Here is a 22,141-nt window from a genome sequence, read left to right on the forward strand (position 1 = left end):
AATTCCATAGAAAATAAAATCCCTAAAAATAACATTGAAAATAAAGTCCTAGAAGGTAAATAACATGGAAAACTAAAAACATGTAAATAAATACTAATGGGCAAATATGCCACTTTTTGGCCTACTATCTGCATCATTCTCTCCCGCTTGAAAAGAACTCGCCCTCGAGTTCTAGTCCGCCTGTGGGGAGGAGGAAACTGTAGAATCCATAAGCACCAGGAAACTGTAGAATCCATAAGCACCACAAAGTGCAACTATCTGCAATCACACCACTAGAGCTGAAAAACAAAAGCCCGCCAACAGATCCCAAGGAAACAAGATCAACACAACAACACTCGACCAATAATGGGAATGCTGAAAAGGAATCATACATCCATGATGACCAACTACCAGTGCCAATATCAATGTAAGAGAACCAATATCCCAAATACCAAAACGCCATACGCAAGAGAAGGAGCACAACTCGAGTAATATCAACCCGCTGTAAATCTCAACAGAAACAAACCAAATGAACACCAACAATCTGCACTGGTAAAGTTAATTCCACCACCATGAAGTGCCAAGCAAAACAGCACCACGAACCAACAATCAACAAACACGAATCACTTCAATACTAATGATCACCAATAACGTCACCAACAAGAATCATTAACAACCAACAACACAATCACCACAACATTAACAATAACTCCACCAACAACAACCATCAACAACCTCCAACACCACAACCACTCCACCAACAACAACCACCACAACCATTGAGAAATCTAACAGCATACAACTAATATCACAGACAAATATCAACGATCCATCGACCCAGCATCCATCAAATCCACCGACTAATATCCAGTGACGAGGGACGAAGGTACCCCAAAGACACAAAGGGAGTCGTCCCGGAACAACTTAAAAAAAAAAACATTGAAAAGAGGATGATTAATGGACTGTTTTGAGAAGAACTTGAGATAGACTAAATAATTAAACGCCAAAAAGGTATGTAATCGAGGTAGAATAGTAGTTTAGGGTGTCCCACTTTAGTTTTCTGACGTCAAGTACATTTGCCCCACTTTAGTCGTTGATAACTGGCGCCAGATGTCCCTGGTGATCAAAAGTGGCGTAAATATTTTTTTTGAAATGGACGCTAAACTCACAAGTGCCCTTGCAAATTTGTGCTGAAAGGGCACTACCATTGGGTGAAAGTCACCAAAGTGCATTACTCTGACTTTTATCTGCTATTAATGCCAATGGGAGGGCCCTTTCATCTCAAATTTGCAAGGGCGCTTGTGAGTTTAGAATCCCTCACACACACACATCTGTGTGTGTGCATTTCATCAATACTAAGCTAAACCTTTCAAGCCATGCACATGGGTATTGTTTTAGGCCATATATTGCCTTCCTCAACCACACACCTTTCTAATGCCCCCGCTCCATAGACAGAAATTCGGCTGGAAGTTCCATGTATACTTCCTCGGGATGATCAACATGAAGAAATGGATTCTTCGCATCAAGTTAATGAGGAGGCCAATCTCTGTTCACCTTTCCAGCCCCCCAAGATTATGACAACCGATTGTGAAACAGGGCCTTAATTTGGAGTCCAATAATTGGTTTGTGCCCAAAACAGGTTGCAACTTGCAACAATCCTAAACGAACAGAGCCTTAACATTAGGTATTTGGGTGTAATTCTTTTGGACTCACAAACGAATCTCAAAATCCAAATCAAAATCAAAATCTTCATTTTGTAACTTAATTTTGAGCCCTTGTTTGTTTTGGATTTTGAGCACTGATTTCGAGTCCAAAACTGATTATTCGACCCAAATTTCCGATTAATTTTGGGTCAAATAATCTGTCATGGACTCACAATCTAGTCTCAAAATCCAAAACCAACAGAGCCTTAATTTTGAATTCAAAATCTTCAGTATTGGATTGTCTTAATGTGGGGCTATTGGATTGCTTTAATGTGGGGTAATTTTTCCTTTAAGGATGAATTTAAAATCTTTGGTATTGGATTGCTTTAATGTGGGGCTATTGGATTGCTTTAATGTGAGGCTATTTTTTCTTCAACTTTAATGTATCATCTATCATGTATCATCATTCCTTTTGTAATCTGATTTTCATTTCAGGCATTGAATTTACAAGTTTGTATTGCTTGGAGAAGTTTGAAGCTTTGAGAAGTTTCAAGTATATTGCTTTGATAAGTTAGAAGTGTAGTATAAAGATGGTTAAAGTTAGAGAAGTGGATGTGACATGGGAGCACTGCACGGTGGTCAATCCCAATAACAAGACAAGATTAGGTTGTAAATTATTGTGGGAAAGAGTATTCTGGAATATTTTTAGAATGAAACATCATTTGGGACGTACAAAACAGAATGTAGCTGCTTGTACCCAAAATTCAAATGACATTGCTGATAAATTTAAATTATTATTGAGGAAAATGAAGAAGAGAAGGAAAAAAAAGATGATGTCGGGTATGATGTGGGACGGCCAGACTTTTATTACCAAGGTAGGGAAGAAATAAAGGATGCATGTGTTGCTTGAGGGAAGAGAAAAATTGATGATTTTGTGATGAAGGGGGATAAAAACAGGCAAGCAGGCAACTATCAATCAAGTTTGGAAAAAGAGGGCTAGGGATAGTTTGCCAAAACATAGCAAGGTTCTTTTTTTTTATTCAATCTTGTTAAATGCCCATTTTTTGACGCCATAGTTGAATCCATATGTCATTTTGGACATGGATTAAAAGTTCAAAGTTACCATAAGATGAGAAATAAATTCCTCAAAAGAGAAATGGATAACATAAAGTCGATGATGGAAGCATATAAGAAAGAGTGGAAGAAGACGGGTTGCATGATTATGTCAGATGGTTGGACGGATGGGGCGAATAAAACCATTACTAATTTCTTGGTGAATAGTCCAAAGGGGATAATTTTTTTGAGATCAGTAGATACTTCTGATATCTCAAAAATGTAGATAATTTATTTACTCTACTTGACTCAGTGGTGGAAAAAGTTGGAGAGGAAAACGTAGTACAAGTTATCACAGATAGTGCAGCTGCATATGTGAAAGCAGGACAATTGTTGATGGAGAAGTGGAAAAAATTATTTTGGTCTCCTTGTGTCGCTCATTGCATAGATTTAATGCTTGAAGACATTGGAAAATTACCAACCCATGCAGAGACCTTAGCAAAGGCCAGGATGATCACAGTGTACATTTACAATCATAGTTGGGTTTTGCATTTTATACGTAAGCATACGAAAGAGGAATTGACAAGGCCAGTTGTGACACGTTTTGCAACGTGTTTCCTGACATTGAAGAGTCTAAGAGAGATAAAGGGGGCTTAATGGAAATGTTTGCCTCGGATGATTGGCAAAAAAGCCCATATTCCAGAAAAGTCGATGGGATCAAGATACGCGAAATTGGGTTGGGCGATTCCACATTTTGGCCTAATGTGTATTATTGTTTGAAATGCACATCCCCTTTAGTGAGAGTCCTACGCTTAGTGGATTCAGATGAGAGGCCCGTCATAGGATACATTTATGAGGTTATAGACCGAGCCAAAAAGGCCATTGCAAAGAATTTGGGCCACATAAAAAGAAATATGAGAAAATTTGGCAGATCATTGATGAACGTTGGGACAGGCAACTTCACAGGCCCTTGCATGCAGCGGGTTACTTTTTAAACCCTCGGTTTCAATACGATGACTCAAATAGCGTGGACATTGAAATTAAGGTGGGGCTATTGGATTGCTTGGAAAGAATGGTTCCAAGTTCAAAAGAAATGGTGCTAATTGACATCCTCATTCGCATCCTGATTATCATCTTCGTCATCGGCATCCCAATTCCTCCCTCAACATTAACATCCTCATCTCCATCATCTATGTCGGGAGAAGAACCAAATTCTTCTTCTTCATCTTGCAATTAGCGCTTGTCCTTCCTTTTATTGAGGTTTATAGCGCCTATTACATTTACATGAATGAATATCAATAAATCATGTCTTTATTACTAAGAAAATAAATTACAAATAAATCATATCAACTAAAATGTTAAATAACTTACATATTTTCTTTTGTTGAGGCGCATGACTAGAGCCAGTGCCCGTCTCATCTCCTGCAACTTCCTCCACAAAACATCCACCCATATCTATCCAACTTGTGTCTTCGAGAAGCACAGGTCCATCTCTTCCCGTTATCCACTCATCATTATCAACTCCTGGTTGCTTTTCTATCCTCATTCACTTTGCCGCTTTCCGTCCAAAGAGACCCTCTGCTTTCTTGAACTTATCAATTTGGTTATCAAGTAGCGCCCTTTCTTTTGAACTTGGAACCATTCTTTCTAAGCAATCCAATAGCCCCACCTTAATTTCAATGTCCACGACATTTGAATCCTCATACTGAAACCGAGGAGTTAAAAAGTAACCCGCTGCGTGCAAGGGCCTATGAAGTTGCATGTCCCAACGTTCATCAATGATATGTTTAATTTGCTCATATTTCTTCTTTATGTGGCCCAAATTCTTTGCAATGGCCTCTTTGGCTCAGTCCATAGCCTCATAAATGTACCCCATGGCAGGCCTCTCATCTGAATCCACTAAGCGTAGGACTCTCACTAAAGGGGATGTGCATTTTAAACAATAATACACTAAGCCAAAATGTGGAATCGCCCAACACAATTTCGTTTATCTTGATCCCATCGGATTTTTTGGAATATAGGCTTTTTTGTCAATCATCAGAGGCAGACATTTGCATCAGGCCCGCCTTTCTCTCCTCTTAGAATCTTCAATGTCAGGAAACACGTTGCAAAACGTGTCACAGCTGGCATTGTCAATCTCCTTTCATATGCTTACGTATAAGATGCAAAACCCAACTATGATTATAAATGTACATTGTGATCATCCTGACCTTTGCTAAGGTCTCTGCATGGGTTGGTAATTTTCCAATGTCTTCAAGCATTAAATCTATGCAATGAGCGACACAAGGAGACCAAAATAATTTTTTCCACTTCTCCATCAACAATTGTCCTGCTTTCACATATGCAGCCGCACTATCTGTGATAACTTGTACTTCCTCTCCAACTTTTTCCACCACTGAGTCAAGTAGAGTAAATAAATTATCTGCACTTTTGAGATATCAGAAGTATCTACTGATCTTTAAAAAATTATCCACTTTAGACTATTCACCAAGAAATTAGTAATGGATCTATTCGCCCCATCCGTCCAACCATCCGACATAATCATGCAACACGTCTTCTTCCACTCTTTCTTATATTCTTCCATCATCGACTCTATTATATCCACTTCTCTTTTGAGAAATGTATTCCCCATCTCATGGAAACTTGAGACTTTTAATCCATGTTCAAAATGGCATATGGATTCAACAAAGGCGTCAAAAGACGGGCATTTAACAAGGTTGAATGACAATGCATTCACATAAAAGAATCTTGCTATGTTTTGGCAAACTCTATCCCTATCCCCCTTTTTTCAAACTTGATTGATAGTTGCCTGCTTGCCTGCTTTTTATCCCCCTTAACCACAAAATCATCCATTTTTCTCTTCGCTTGAGCAACACGTGCATCCTCTATTTCTTCCCTATTTTAGTAATAAAAGTCTGGCCGGCCCACATCATACCTGGCATCATTTATTTTCTCGTTCTCTTCTTCATTTTCCTTTAATAGTAATTTAAATTTATCAGTATCATCCGAATTTTGTGTACAAGTAGCTACATTCTGTTTTGTACGTCCCAGATGATGTTTCATTCTAAAAACACCTCCAGAATACTCTTTCCCACAATAATTACAATGTAACATTGTCTTGTTATTAGGAATGAGCACCGTGCAGTGCTCCCATGTCACATCCACTTCCCTATCTTTAACCAGGTTTATACTACACTTCTAACGTATCAAAGCAATACATCTCAAACCTCACATAGCTTCAAACTTCTCCTAAATCCCGCCCTTTAAGTTAAGTCACGGGGCCCACTGTTGTTAAAATAAGGGACTTAAAATGAATCGTACGATTCAAAATCGAATCAAATTGTATGAATCGTACGATTTTCAGAACACTGCATGTAACCATGTGATGCCTACCCAACATGAAAATATCTTAAAAGATGGAGCGGAGTTGTTAAAATTCAGAACCCAACTTAAGTCCATAAAAAAATGGATGTTTTTTTTACCACAACAATTGTTTGAGGAACCCAAATGAAAATAGCTGCAACCAACCATGTAACATTATTTATTGAATGAAACCCAAAGAAAATCCAAACAAAAAGGGAAAATATAACTAAAATTGACCCGGTGAACATAATCTCCAAACTTCATTCTGTCCATGATAAATTTTCCCAAGTCCTAAACAAGCATCATTCAAATTCCATAACAAACATTGTAAAGGGAAAGCAATTAGTTCAATAAATTATTTGAAACAAGCATTAGATGGGGATACCAACTAACAAGTAGGGAGCATGGTGTGAATTTTACATTCACATAATCTTTGTGGAGTCAGCTATGACAATAGATAGAACATAGAAGCATGCCATAGCTTTTTGCCATTTTTTATATATGGGAAATGAAGTAAAAGAAAAAAAAAAAACTGAATGCATCATAAAAGTTCTGGTCATGATATAAAAATTCACATAATCTTTGTGGAGTCAGCCATGACAATAGATAGAAGCATGCCATAGCTTTTTGCCATTTTTAATAAAAGGGAAATGAAGTAATAGAAGAAGAAAAAACACTGAACGCATCTTAAAAGTTTTGGTCATGATATATTAACACATACTGTTGGAAAACTTATTCTAGAAAAGAATTCCACTCTTTGGTAACAATTTTATTGTCTGTCTTTTCATTTTGCAATTATAGTTATTAATAACTAAACAAATTGTGTCTGTAGCAAGGGCGACATGGAAAAAACAAAGTCATTCCTATCCTACAGATCAAATCAGTATGAATTAGAGCATCTATTCAAACATGAGTATCAAATCCATTCTTACCTGATTAACTGTCCGATGCAAATGAAGAGTGGGAGATTCCTAGCAGTGAATACTGACAATGTCTGCCCCAACCTTAATAAAACCCGGTACTCGCTGCTCAGATTCCACAAAAGATGAAAGGTGAGAAAAGAAGGGAAATGATATCAGCACAACCATGTTTTAATAATTGCACAAACCCAGCTTGCTTTTACTTTTTAATGGGTTTGTAAGAGCTTTGTGGACACTGTAATTACCCTGACAGGCTCTTTAAATAAGACAACATGGGTTAGTGCAATTATCAAAACATGGTTGTGCTGATATCATTACCCGAAAAGAATATGGATACTGGGAAAAAAGAAACAGAGGCACAGCAACAACTTAGTATTGTTAAATATTTTAGAGATGTGGGTCATTCAGAGAAAAAAGAAGATTATACAGGCCAAATTGGAGAGGCCCCTAAATACATTGGTTAAAAGTCTGAAAAACAAAGTCATTTGTCCAGGAAGAAAACGGGGTCCACTTTTATCTCTCAAAAAATCGCAGATGGGAAAACCCTAACCCTATCCCAAAAAAAAATTGCTCCTAACACTAACAGTATAAACAGTCCACATTTCTCACTCCAAAAATCGTAGAATGGAAAACCCAAGAAACCGAAACGAAATTTCTAGCAAAAGATCGCTTCAGATTGGCGATTTTGGGGAACCTGCTCAAAGGGTTTCGAGAGGAGAGGCGGGTAGGAAATAGAAAAGGGGGGGAAATAAAGACGAGAAAGAACTGGCGAGAGAGAGAAGAAGAAGAATACCTGAGCGTCTATATGGAGGGAAAAGCGAGCTTCGGCTGTGTCCAGCGAGAGGGAAAGAGCCTGACTGCAGTTTGTTTCACTATTATTCTAGAAAGGATAGTGCTTATTCGCCCATTTTTCTACTCGGGACAGCCCCCCCTGGTGGAATAAAAAAGGGGACGAATTCACTGGACTATGCTGTTCCGAGCAAGGTTTTAAATTTCGGTTTCGGAATGCGTTTAGGTACTCACCGAAACCGAAATTTTTGCCGAAATTACGAAATTTCGTTCGAAATCCAACGAGATAAAAAAATAAGTATTATTAAATAACTAATTAATTGCAGATTTATCCTGAAATTTTGCTGGAAATTTTGGGTATATATTAAATAACTAATTAATTGCACATTTTTTTGCGAAAATCCCTTAAATTTCGGACCGAAATTCTAAGAAAACAAAATTTCGGCTGAAATTTCGATCAAATAATGATGTAACGTTTCGATTTACATCAGTATTAACCGAAATCCAAAATTTTGAGCCGAAATTTCGGATTTTGATCTAAATTTAAACTAAAAAGTGGCGAATATATCATTTTCCTTACCCCTATTTGGATTGCAAGAAAAACATTTCTTTTTTTTCATCGTTGCAAGAAAAATATTTTTCACAAACAAAATCTTTCTTTGGAATATTTTTTTCTTTTCCACAAATTATAGGTCATCAAAGATGAGAGGGGAAAAATCATAAACTAAGAATTCCCTCCAATACCATCGTTCGGATAATGTTTCTTAGTCACTGAAAAATAATAAAAAGGCATTTTTGCACTAAAAAAATTACTTACACGCTATGATTTAGCCAACACTTTGAATTTCTTGCCGACATGTGTCCTGCCGTATCCGACAAGACACACGTGGCCACATGTGTCGACACTCCTTTGAACACTTTTAAAGGTACTGCTAGAAGTGTAAGACTTAATTTGGGGCGTCTGGACACGTTTTTGTACCGTTTCAAGCGTGACATTCATTTTTATTATTGAACTAATTGCAGACCCATGTGTTGCACGGGGCGGCTAAAAAAGAAAATGATTCACTCTTTTTTTACAGAGAAGCAATATTAAGAACATCATTCAAATCAAATTTGCTAGTGTCAATTGAGAAACAAAAACAAAAAAGAGAAATGAAAGAACAAAATAATACGTGCCAAAATTACTTACAGAGTTGTCTGTCATTGTGTTGCAGGAGATGTCGTATATAGTTGTTAAGTGTGTTTGAAACCCAGTGCTTGATTCAGTCTTTGAAAAGAACTCAAACCACAACAATCAAAAGAAACAGAAGAAGACACCCTTAGACTTGCATTTATGGAAACCGACAATGACAACCACAAAGAGAAAGAGAATCTAAATCGTAGTATAAACTCCGTACATGTTTGAACAATATTCAATTCCTCTTCCATTTATTTGCTAAAACTGAAAGCCCAAAAAATCCCGCAATGAACTTGAGAAACCTACAAAAAAGAAACCCAAGAAGAAAAGTGATATGACATTTAAAGTAGCTAGAATATGAAAGTAAATGGAAAAGTTCGTACATACCTCATCTCTAATATTGTCTCCATGAAAAGGACCATGATCTAGTGGACGCATGGATATGTGATTAGTGATCGAGATTGTTGATCTGATGGGCTATCACAAAGGTGAATCAATGGGTCCAATCTAATGGCAGACGGAGATCTTATATGCAAGATTGAGGCAAGCAAAAATCAATAGCTTATAGATCATGCTTGATCAAAGATCAAGAATCAATAGATGAGAGTGAAATCAAGGGCTAAAATAATGTGGTCTCATTCAATTCGTACAAAAAAAAGAAAGAAAAACAGAAATTACCTGGCATGAGAAAGGATACATACTTGTTGGGTTTTTGTTGGAGAGAGAGAGGGAGAGAGAGAGATTTTAGGATGGTTTGAGATAACCTTTCCTTCCCACATGTTTAGAGATAGGATATATAGGAAGTCCTGTTTTTTGGGTATTTTTTAAGATATGACGTGCAGATTTTTAGGAAGTGGCTTTTGGAATTCCAACTATACTTAGATACGAAAGACTTTTGGAATTCCGCGTACATACAAAGGGGGTGCCACGTGTGTAGACACCCCATTTTGACCGAACCCTAAGCATGTGTTTGAGTAAATTCCATTCAAATAAATGAGCTAGAGTTTTTAATTTAACCCTAGAGTAGTTTAGAGTCCCAAGCAGGTCCCTGTAAAATTTCGTTAAGATCCGTGCACGTTTGCCTAGCAAACGAGCTAAGGCAGTGTCGTGGTGCAAGTTCAGAGGGGGGGTGAAATGCATCATTTCCCTATAAAAGAGGGCATTCTGGGGAATTCATGTTGCTTCTTTCACAAGCAATCTCTAAGAAACATTGGATTAAATCAGAAGGCTAGGATCGTGCAAAGACAAGGGAATTCATTTGCCCCTGCTTTCTGCTTGAGCCACCCCCTAATAGTGTAGAAAGGAGTAGACATGAATACATGGGGGGCGGGGGAGGGGCTGTCCTAGGAGGAAAAGAGGTTGAATTTATCACTGCCCTATAAAAACATCCACCGAATTAGGGTTTGGGGATTTTGGATTTTTATCTTCTCCCGAAAGAGAGCTCGTTTTTTCGATCGGAAAAATCAAGGGAAGAAAGAGAGAAAGAGAGAGCAGAGAGGGAGAAAAGGGGAGCTTAAACCCCCAACCTTGTCTTCTCCGGCCAGCCGCCCCTATCAAACCCCTAATCCGACTTTCTTCTTCTTCTTCTTCCCCAAACCCACATCCATCTTCAACCTCATAACCATTAAAATAAAAACCCATCTCACCTTCTTCCATACGAAACCCATCCCCATTAATTCAGGCCAACACCACCACCTTCTTCTCCAGCCAGCCACCCCTCCAATCAAACCCCAACTCCACCCCCTTCAGCCACTCCTCCTCTGGCCGCCTTCGTCCGTCCACCTTTGCCACCACTATCAACACCCACTTCTATTACCACCATGTCATCATCTCTCTATTTCTACCCAAATCAGCCACATCTCCAATCAGCCCAAGCTTCTATACACCTTGGCCATTTTTGCCTTCTCCGGAAATATCGCCAGGATTCCGATCATTTTCTTCACCCCTGTTTAACGGTAGCCATTCACTCCTTGAGAAGAATCAGAAGCCTTCTTCTATCCCATCTCTTCTCCCTTCAAACCCCATTGAATATCATTTTCTGGTGGTGGGAAAATCGTCTCCGGATCGGAAACTTTGTCCGTCAACGACGAAGGGCTTTTGTAGAATTGATCTTGATTCCACCTCAAGCGGTGCTTCAGGTAATCATGTTCTTGTTCCCGATCTATATTTCATCAAGGTGGTTTAATGGATTTGGTTTTTTGTAATTTCTCTTTGATTGGTTGCCAGTTTTGGTCCCTCTGTCCATCATAATATTGGGTGGTTTTGGAAACCATGGGGATCGGATCACATCTTTGATCCAGGTCCTTCGACCCCAATTGCAAGCAGATGAAGAAGTATATCTTCCTCTATATTACTTTAATTGTAGGAATTCAATTTACTTGTTCTATTATAAATCATTTCCGCTTTTGAGTTTTTATGAAATGGAATACTGTGCATTTTGACTTTGTTTTGAATTCGGCTTTACTGCCATCAATTTGGGCTTCCTTGTTTTTAAAATGGATTTACAAAAATTTTTAAGAGTCAAGTTCTCCTGTTTGTTCTTTGTCTGTCAATTTTGTTTCCATCTTGGTTGGTTTTACTATTTTTCCACCTATTTGGTTATGTGTGATGACTGTGTTCTAAAGCTGAATTAGAGTGTTAGAGTTGGCATATGATTTTTAAAAGGAATTCGTAATGTCATTAGTTGCTTGAATCTGTCTAATTGTTGGATGCTCACTGTTTGCTCTTTAGAGTTCAAGTTATTGGTGTTGATGCTTCTAATTTCATTTATGTTGTGGTTATGGGCCTCAATACGTATATTTAGACTAAAGCTGAATAGGGTTCAAACATTTGGATTGAATTTACATGAGCCTTGATACTTACATTTGAAGAAAAGTTTGAAGGTATAGGTTAATCTGCTTTTGATCCCTAGTGTTTGGAAGGATTCAAGGGTGGTTTTGAGATCATCAAATGATTTTCATTTGAAACCTTAGAGATACTCAATCGGCAATTTTTGTTGTGTCTGCTCGTTGAACGTGTTGCATTTACCTAGTGATTGTGAGTCTATCAAATCATCCCCATTGAAGACTTTGATTCTGCATGTTTAATGATCTTCATTGTATTGCCAATCCAATGTTGTAGATATTCACAACACTTCACTATATTACAGTTAATGCTTGAGATGAAATGATGTTGTTGCCTTATAGTGCTACCCCTACCATTTCACATTATCGGTTCGATTAAAACCATTAGCAACCGTACTGGCTTTGTATTGTCCTGAAAATGATATATTCATTCTCTATATTGTACATGATTCTGACTTAGTTTCCTTTATTGAGCTTGCAATATTTGTAATTGAGAAACTCTTGTATTTCATTACCAAATTCTGTTTCTATTTAGACTCAGGAAATGAAGTTTCATGTATAGTGTGAATCATTGGATTGAGGTGTTTAAGAGTATCCATATCTGCTATTTGTCATGATATTCGTTAACTGGATTGACCTCCCTTTATGAGTGGTAATGATAATGTAGCTTTCTTGGGTGTGCGATCTCAGATTATTCTTTCATCTCATCCAAGCTGGCCTTATTTCTAATAGACTCAGTTGATTGAGATACTTGATTTCATGTTTCGTCAGTGTCATTTCATTTCTTGATCAAGTTAGCCCAAGCAACGAACCTCATTATTTTCCTTCGATCATCCCTCATCGCACTCGTGTCCTCTCGGATCGGAGTCCACAGGCTGGCGACTCTACTGGGGAGTTCTTAAAACATTGCCTAACTCTTTGAAAGTGCCATTTTTACTAACTTTGGAGAAATTTAGGCTAAAATCATTTTAAATGGGAACTTTATCGTTAGAATCCAGGGGCACCAGATAGGTGCGTAATTAAAATGAGGGATTCACACACTGCACATCATACATTGTCATACTCTTCATTATTTATGTCTTTCATTATTTTTCATTATTATTGGTTCCACGGGATAGATATAATGCGTGCCAAATGGGATGTCATTACCCTGCTGGTGCTGTTGAATCTATTTCCAAGCTATGCGCCGGCGCTGCACCCGTAAACACTCGGTGCACTTGTGTTTACAGCAACCGATGAGCAATGAAGTCTGGAGCCCTTGAGTTATACATCTTGAAATAAACAAGAGGGGGGTGAATTGAATTTATCTCAATATTAGGCCTTTTGAATATTTCCTATGAATCCTAATTGGAATTTTTCTTCACTTAATTAAATATTTGGTTAGTGCAAATATAATTGAAAAACAAAAAGAAATGCCAAACCAAACAATAATGGAAATGCAAGAGTGAGAAATGACACACCGATATATAGTGGTTCGGCCAACGGCCTACTCCACTCTACTCAAGGTCGCACTTGAGGGATTCCACTATTGGAGACCTCCACGATGCCCGGCTCCGAGGCGGTTACAATTCCAAGGGATATTAAACAAGGATGCCCTTACACCTTTACAAAGACTCTCCTTCTCCGCCGAGTTCTAAGCGGTTGCTCTCTAGGGAATTAAAAATGGAATGCCCTAGCCACCTATACAAGATATGAAAGATTGATAGCTTGGCTTCTTCTTGAAAGCTTGATGCCCTTTGTAGTTCCTTGATTGCTCTTCAACAATAATTTGCAAGTGATAGCTCTAAAATATCCAAACTCAATAGGTTCACAAGTGAAAGGCAAGTTTGGGAAAAACCAAAAATCTTAAGCTTAAAAGGGTTGCAAGTTTGCTTGAGTGCTTAAGAGGGTTTTTCAAAAATCAAGAGAGAGGAAATAATCCTCTAGATGTTGTATAAATAGCCTCTCCTCAAAATATGACCGTTTGGGGGTGTAGATAACAAAAATCAACTTTTAAATCAAAACCCAACGGCTCTTTTTTGAGCTGTCGCAAGGTTCTCGGAGTTCCGAGAATCATTCTCGGAGTTCCGAGAATTCTCGGAGTTCCGAGACAACGGCCAGAAGAAATAAAATTTCTACTGGACCATTTCTCGGAGTTCCGAGAAAATGTTTGGACGCTACTGGACCTTTTCTCGGAGTTCCGAGGGAACTCTCGGAGTTCCGAGCTCCAGTCTCGGAGCTCCGAGAAAAATCTCGGAGTTCCGAGAAGCCTAAAAAATCTGATATTTTGATGTGTGATTTTTGGCTTTTGGAACTTGACTCCTATGATAATTTTGGAATGTTTATGAGGGTCCCAACATGTTGGTCCACTACATAAGCATTCACTAAACCGTTGAAGTTCTTTAAGTGTTATTTGAAAAAACAATTTTGAAAACACTTTGAAAATACTTTGCCTTGACTTGAAACTCTAAAGAGAAAGGATGTACAATGATACCTATGCAATCTTCGATCCCTCTTTAGCTTTGGTCTTCAAATGATCTTCCATCTTTGGATGCTTGCTTGAGTGATGATGTGAGCTTCACTTAGCTCCTTTGGCTCTTGTTTGGTACATCTTCAAGCATGACCAAGTTGAGTGTTGGTTTCTTCAACGATCAATCCTATCTTAAACACAACACTTCAAAGCAAATTGATTAGTATTCAAAAACACAATCCATTATGTTTAGAATCATCAAAACAAGATTGGAGAGTAGACCCTTGGGCTTACAATCTCCCCCTTTTTTATGATGACAAACAAAATTGATTATGAGGTGTGTGTGGAGTGACATAGTAGGCAAGTGAATACTAGAACTCCCCCTCAATATATGCACACATATAAATGATACAAGTTATAAGCATGTGGTGCATATAGTAAATTTGAATAGATAATCAATTTCAAACCTTCTCCCCCTTTTGTCATCGACAGAAAGGGTGTAAAAACAAATTTAGGAGTAGATAACTCCCCCTAAATCAATGCTTATGATAAAAAAAATATAACCAAGTAATGCACATATACCTGTTCATGATCGAGATGTTGACATATGTCAAAATGTTAGGTATTTTAATTAAAGTGAAGATACATCTCCAACTTAGAAAACTAAGAAGGCTAAGAATATCAATTGAGTGATTTTTAAGATTAAAAATTTGACATCTCATTCATGCAGATACTACCAAACAAATATTATATATATAAATACTATATAGATAAGCTGGTTAAAGGCACAAAGTATTTATTTGGCAATTTCTTTAATTTGATCCGCACTCCAAATGTTTAAGGCACTTCGGATATAACAAATTCTATCATCACTAAGGGGTTTTGTAAAGATATCCGCTAATTGATCTTCAGTGTTGATATATTTTAAGCAAATATCCCCTTTTTGTGAGTGATCTCTGATGAAGTGGTGCCTAATCTCAATGTGTTTTGTTCTTGAGTGTTGTATGGGGTTCTTTGTTAAGCTTATAGCACTAGTATTGTCACATTGGATGAGAATATTTTCCATTTTGATTGCATAGTCCATCAATGTGCTTTTCATCCATAGGACTTGAGCACAGCAAGCTCCAGCTACCACATATTCTGCTTCTGTTGTGGACAGAGCTACTGAATTTTGCTTCTTGTTAAACCATGAAACAAGTAATTTACCAAAGAATTGGCAAGTCCCACTAGTGCTTTTCCTATCTACTCTACATCCAGCAAAGTCTGCATCTGAATATCCGATGAAAGTGAAGGAAGATGATCTTTCATACCACAGTCCTAGACTTTGGGTTCCTCTTAAGTACTTGAAGATCTTCTTAACTGCTGATAGGTGAGATTCTTTAGGATCCGATTGAAATCGAGCACAGAGACAGACAGTAAACATAACGTCTGGTCTGCTGGCTGTCAAATAGAGCAAACTACCTATCATACCCCTATACAATTTCTGATCCACAGATTTGCCAAATTCATCTTTTTCTAGCTTAGCAGTAGTACTCATGGGAATTCTTGATGTCTTACTGCTATACATGCCATACTTCTTTAATAACTCCTTTGTATATTTTTCTTGATTTAAAAATATTCTATTTTTGTATTGTTTAATTTGGAGTCCTAAGAAGTAGGTTAACTCTCCCATCATGCTCATTTCAAATTCATTTTTCATTAAGGTTGCAAATTCATCACACAATTTTTGATTAGTTGAGCCACAGATGGTATCATCCACATAGATTTGGACAAGGAGGATATCATGATTTTCTCTTTTGATAAACAAGGTTTTATCCACCTTTCCCATCTCGAATCCTTTTTCAACTAAGAAAGTGCAAAGCCTCTCATACCAAGCTCTAGGAGCTTGCTTTAATCCATATAAAGCTTTATCAAGCCTGAAGACATGATTTGGATGTTTGAAGTCTTCAAAACCTGGAGGTTGCTCAACATACACTTCCTCTTGGATATAGCCATTTAGGAAGGCACTTTTGACATCCATTTGATATAGTTTAAATCCTTTATGAGATGCATATGCCAAAAGTATCCTAATAGCCTCCATACGGGCAACATGAGCAAATGTCTCATCATAATCTATCCCTTCCTCCTGATTGTACCCTTGGGCTACAAGCCTAGCTTTATTCCTAGTGATAATTCCATTTTCATCCAATTTATTTCTATACACCCATCTCGTGCCAATGACTGGATGATCACTAGGTCTAGGCACTAGCCTCCACACTTTGTTCCTTTCGAATTGACTTAGCTCTTCTTGCATGGCCATCAACCAATATTCATCCTTTTCAGCTTCCTTGATGGATTTTTGATCTAATTCGGATAGGAACGCCAAATTGTTACTCACACTACGATAGTATGATCTAGTTCTCACTGGCAATGTGGCATCACCTAAAATTTGGGATTCAGGATGATCTACCAATGTTCTCCTATCCCTAGGCAATGAGTCATCATTTTCATTTTCTACTTCCTCACTAGGTAATGTATGACTTGTTGATGCAAGAGGAGGAGCACTCAATTTTGGAAAAAGATGTTCAATGGGTTTATCCTCATCATGTGGCATTTCTTGTGGTGTTGGCTCTCTTTCATCAAATGTCACATGCATGGATTCTTCTACTACTAGGGTTCTCCTATTAAATACTCTATATGCCTTGCTATGAGAAGAATACCCTAAGAATATTCCATCATCCGATTTCCTATCAAATTTGTGTAGATTATCTTTGATGTTTAAAATAAAGCATTTACATCCAAACACTCTAAAATAGCTTATATTTGGTTTCAAGTTTTTCAAAAGCTCATAAGGTGTTTTCTTAGAAATTGGCCTTAAATATACCCTGTTTATAATATAGCAAGCGGTGCTAACCGCTTCCGCCCAAAAATATCTAGGGAGATCATTTTCATGCAACATAGTTCTAGCCATTTCTTGGAGAGTTCGATTCTTTCTTTCAACTACTCCATTTTGTTGAGGTGTTCTAGGTGCGGAAAATTATGTTTTATGCCATGTTCATTACAATAAGTGTCAAAATGTACATTTTCAAATTCCGTTCCATGATCACTTCTAATGTGGGAGATGGCAATACCTTTTTCATTTTGAATTTGATTGCACAATGTAAGAAAGTTTTCATAAGTTTCATCTTTATGTCCTAGAAATATGACCCATGTGAATCGTGAGTAGTCATCCACAACTACAAACACGTACCTCTTTCCACCTAGGCTACTAGTCTTCATTGGTCCAAAAAGATCCATATGAAGTAGCTCCGAGGGGTAGGAAGTTGAAATCATATTTTTATGTGCAAATGAGCTTTTCAATTGTTTTCCTAATTGACAAGTTCTACAAATGTGATCCTTGATGAATTTGAACTTAGGTAATCCTCTAACACTTTCTTTTGAGGAGAGGGTCGAAATGAGATCCATTCCGGCATGACCCAACTTCCTATGCCATAGCCAAGAATCCTCACTAATGGCATTAAGACAAGTCACATTTTGGAGTCTAAGATCATCTAATCCAATTGTGTAAATGTTATTGTCTCTAGAACCTATGAATTTGACTACTCCATCTATCTTATTTTTAACAATGCATTTATCGGGATTGAAGACAACTTCAAAACCATTATCACATAATTGACTAATGCTAATAAGATTATGGGACAAACCATCAACAAAGAGTACATCATGTATGGGAGAGGTAGAGTTACCTATGGTGCCTTCACCTTTGACTTTTCCTTTCTTGTCATCTCCAAAGGTAACTTCTCCACCATCCTTGAGTGATAGTGATGCGAATTGAGTGAGGTCTCTAGTCATGTGTCTAGAGCATCCACTATCAAGGTACCATGTGTTCCTCTTGTTATGGCTTTTAAGGCATACCTACATATGAATAGGCAAGTGAGATCCCTTAGGTACCCAAATCCTCCTAATCTTGCTATGTTCATTTGTTTTTACTTTAGAGTTCAATTTGATTTTATCTTGTTTAGCATGTAAGCAAGCAACCTTGTAATGACCTTCTAGACCACAATAAAAACAAATTTTGGTACCACTAGAAGAAGCCTTTTCAAGTTTGTTTTTATAGTTAGATATGGTAGTATTCCATTTGTGTCCAAGTCCACTTTTATCACTTGACATTCTTTGAATATTAACAAGCCTATCCAATTTTAATGAACTATTTTCAAATTTTTCAAAGAGTTTCTTGAGTTCATCATACTCAAAAGATAGTTTACCGTTTTCATGCTTTAGTTTGTTATTTTCAATAGAAAGATTTTGTCGATTTACATTCAAAGTCTTAATGGTAGCATTTAGCTCATGAATTTTTACTTTGCATTTTTCATTTTCATCATCTAAAAATTCATGATCCTTTTTTAACCAACCAAATTCTTTTGTCATGTTAGCAAGAGAATTTTCAAGTGATGCAATTTTATCAAATTGAATCTCCAAGTTCATCATTTGCATTTTGTAAGGAATTTAGAACTTCTTTTAAGACAATAACATCATTTAAAGTGTTTACCTCATTGTTGTCGTTTGTTGAGGCCATGAAGCATACGTTCCTTGCTATCAAGCAATCTTCGCCATCATTTTGTTCGCCTTCGCTTTCAATTTCTTCATCCCACGTGGCGGTCATTCCTTTCTTGCCTTCTCTTCTCTTGAAGCGGTTGTTTGAAGTGGGTTCATTGTTGAGTGGACAATCCGGGCGAATGTGTCCAAGCTTCTTGCAACCGTAACATCATGGTTGAGAAGATCCATCACCGAGTTCTTCTTTCTTCTTGAATGGAGGGTTTGTCCTTCTATTTCTCATCCCTCCCATGTTCCTTTGCAAGAATTTGATCCTTCTTGTTAGGAGGGCAACTTCATCTTCCATGTCTTCTTTTGCATCTTCATTTTCACCTACATTACAAGCAAAAGCAATTCCTTTTCCTTTTTCGATTTCGGGTGCTTTTGTTTTGAAAATCATTTCATGGGTGATCAAGGACCCTATTAGTTCATCTAGGTTCAATGTGTTCATGTCCTTGGCTTCGGTGATTGCGGAGGTTTTGGATTCCCAAGACAAAGGTAAGGACCTAAGGATTTTAGTCACTAAATCTCTATTGGAAAATTGTTTTCCAAGACCCCTTAATCCATTTACAAGATTGGTGAATCTAGTGTACATGTCGGCAATTGTTTCATCGGATGTCATTTGAAAGAGTTCGTATTGCCGAAAAAGATGGTACATTTTAGATTCTTTTACTTGATTGGTTCCCTCATGGGTGACTTCTAAAGTGTCCCAAATTTCCTTAGCCGAATTCAAATTTGATACTCTATTGAATTCTCCGGGAGATAGAGCACAAATAAGAGAATTCATGGCTTTGGCATTATAATTCGAAGCTTGTTGTTCGGCTTCGGTCCAATCATTTAAATTTCTTGTGGGTAAGATGTATTCATTATTAATTGCTCTCCACATTTGATAGTCTTGGGTTAAAAAGATTTTCATTTTGGTTTTCCAAAAACCATAGTTTGTTCCATCAAAATAGGGTGGCCTAGTGTTTGAGTAACCTTCATGGTGTTGAGGGTAGTTTGCCATTTTAGAATCTTTACTCTAGACCGGTTAGGGTTTTCTAAAAATTAGAGACGAGACTTTGATACCAATTGAAATAAACAAGAGGGGGGGTGAATTGAATTTATCTCAATATTAGGCCTTTTGAATTTTTCCTATGAATCCTAATTGGAATTTTTCTTCACTTAATTAAATATTTGGTTAGTGCAAATATAATTGAAAAACAAAAAGAAATGCCAAACCAAACAATAATGGAAATGCAAGAGTGAGAAATGACACACCGATATATAGTGGTTCGGCCAACGGCCTACTCCACTCTACTCAAGGTCGCACTTGAGGGATTCCACTATTGGAGACCTCCACGATGCCCGGCTCCGAGACAGTTACAATTCCAAGGGATATTAAACAAGGATGCCCTTACACCTTTACAAAGACTCTCCTTCTCCGTCGAGTTCTAAGCGGTTGCTCTTTAGGGAATTAAAAACGGAATGCCCTAGCCACCTATACAAGATATGAAAGATTGATAGCTTGGCTTCTTCTTGAAAGCTTGATGCCCTTTGTAGTTCCTTGATTGCTCTTCAACAAGGATTTGCAAGTGATAGCTCTAAAATATCCAAACTCAATAGGTTCACAAGTGAAAGGCAAGTTTGGGAAAAACCAAAAATCTTAAGCTTAAAAGGGTTGCAAGTTTGCTTGAGTGCTTAAGAGGGTTTTTCAAAAATCAAGAGAGAGGAAATAATCCTCTAGATGTTGTATAAATAGTCTCTCCTCAAAATATGACCGTTTGGGGGTGTAGATAACAAAAATCAACTTTTAAATCAAAACCCAACGGCTCTTTTTTGAGCTGTCGCAAGGTTCTCGGAGTTCCGAGAATCATTCTCGGAGTTCCTAGAATTCTCGGAGTTCCGAGAAATATTCTCGGAGTTCCGAGACAACGGCCAGAAGAAATAAAATTTCTACTGGACCATTTCTCGGAGTTCCGAGAAATTTTCTCGGAGTTCTGAGAAAATGTTTGGACGCTACTGGACCTTTTCTCGGAGTTCCGAGAAGCCTAAAAAATCTGATATTTTGATGTGTGATTTTTGGCTTTTGGAACTTGACTCCTATGATAATTTTGGAATGTTTATGAGGGTCCCAACATGTTGGTCCACTACATAAGCATTCACTAAACCGTTGAAGTTCTTTAAGTGTTATTTGAAAAAACAATTTTGAAAACACTTTGAAAATACTTTGCCTTGACTTGAAACTCTAAAGAGAAAGGATGTACAATGATACCTATGCAATCTTCGATCCCTCTTTAGCTTTGGTCTTCAAATGATCTTCCATCTTTGGATGCTTGCTTGAGTGATGATGTGAGCTTCACTTATCTCCTTTGGCTCTTGTTTGGTACATCTTCAAGCATGACCAAGTTGAGTGTTGGTTTCTTCAACGATCAATCCTATCTTAAACACAACACTTCAAAGCAAATTGATTAGTATTCAAAAACACAATCAATTATGTTTAGAATCATCAAAACAAGATTGGAGAGTAGACCCTTGGGCTTACACATCTAAAGTATGGATCATTTGCATAGTGCCCGATAGATTGCATCCGGAGCCCTACTTTGTTTTATATACTATGTATATACTTACTGACATAGTAAAACCCAACTAGGAAGTACCCGTGTTTATATATATATATATATATATATATATATATATATATATATACTACATTCACATAGGGATGAACATGTGTTGCTTACACATGTAAAGCCTAGAGTTAGGAGCCTTGTCCCATTTGTAGACTAGGGTAGTTCATTTTATATGGCTACAACATGGTCCTAATACACTTTTCAGTCTGTATTGAGTCGGGATTTTCTTGACTCTGTTAGATTAGATTAGGGCTGGTGCCCCTGGTTAGGGTAAATGTATATGTCTATATACATATATGTATTTATATATACTGATTATATATATATATATATTGAGGTTCTCCTTTTAGTCAGAGTTCCTTATTCATTTCAATCGGTTATACTTATTCTTTATTCAGATCTGGATCTGGTCCGTGGCTTTTACTTGTCATTACCTTGGCCATGATCTGTCCTTCGATCTGTTGGTCATAGGATTTGACCCGTTGTCATATGTTCTCACCTATGGTCAGTCCTTCATTTGATTACCTTTCTTTGGTAACCATATTTCGTTTACCGATTATGAGCTTATCTCACCACCATTGTTCATATACCTTTATGTTGAGTTTTGGGATCCCTTTTGTAGCGTAGTCATGCTGCCGGATTTTACCTAAAATATTTTAAGCATGACCGCTATTCTTTAGAGTCAGTTAAACCATGAGTTTACCATACCTTGACCTTCTTGTCTAGCTGTTATGCTGCTGA

The 22,141-nt window shown here is 37.5% G+C and overlaps 1 protein-coding gene across 5 annotated transcripts in view; it reads right to left on the bottom strand.

The window, feature by feature from the left end:
- The window catches only part of LOC143860650 (PHD finger-like domain-containing protein 5A), a 40,641-nt gene extending 32,735 nt beyond the window's left edge, over positions 1–7,906 (bottom strand). For 2 of the 5 annotated variants that reach the window (XM_077371400.1, XM_077371399.1), the window contains exons 1-2: positions 7,752–7,889; positions 6,971–7,063 (exon numbers count right to left, since the gene is read on the bottom strand). The gene's annotated coding sequence lies outside the window, so the exon portion shown is untranslated. Of the gene's footprint in view, positions 1–6,970; positions 7,066–7,751 lie in introns of all 5 variants that reach the window. The other 3 variants (XM_077371398.1, XM_077371402.1, XM_077371401.1) reach the window with 3 other exon arrangements.
- Positions 7,907–22,141: the final 14,235 nt, after the last annotated feature.

This window comes from Tasmannia lanceolata, unplaced genomic scaffold, assembly GCF_043159265.1.
Source record: "Tasmannia lanceolata isolate RefF3 unplaced genomic scaffold, GAP_Taslan_0.1 ptg000037l, whole genome shotgun sequence".
Lineage (NCBI taxonomy): Eukaryota > Viridiplantae > Streptophyta > Magnoliopsida > Canellales > Winteraceae > Tasmannia > Tasmannia lanceolata.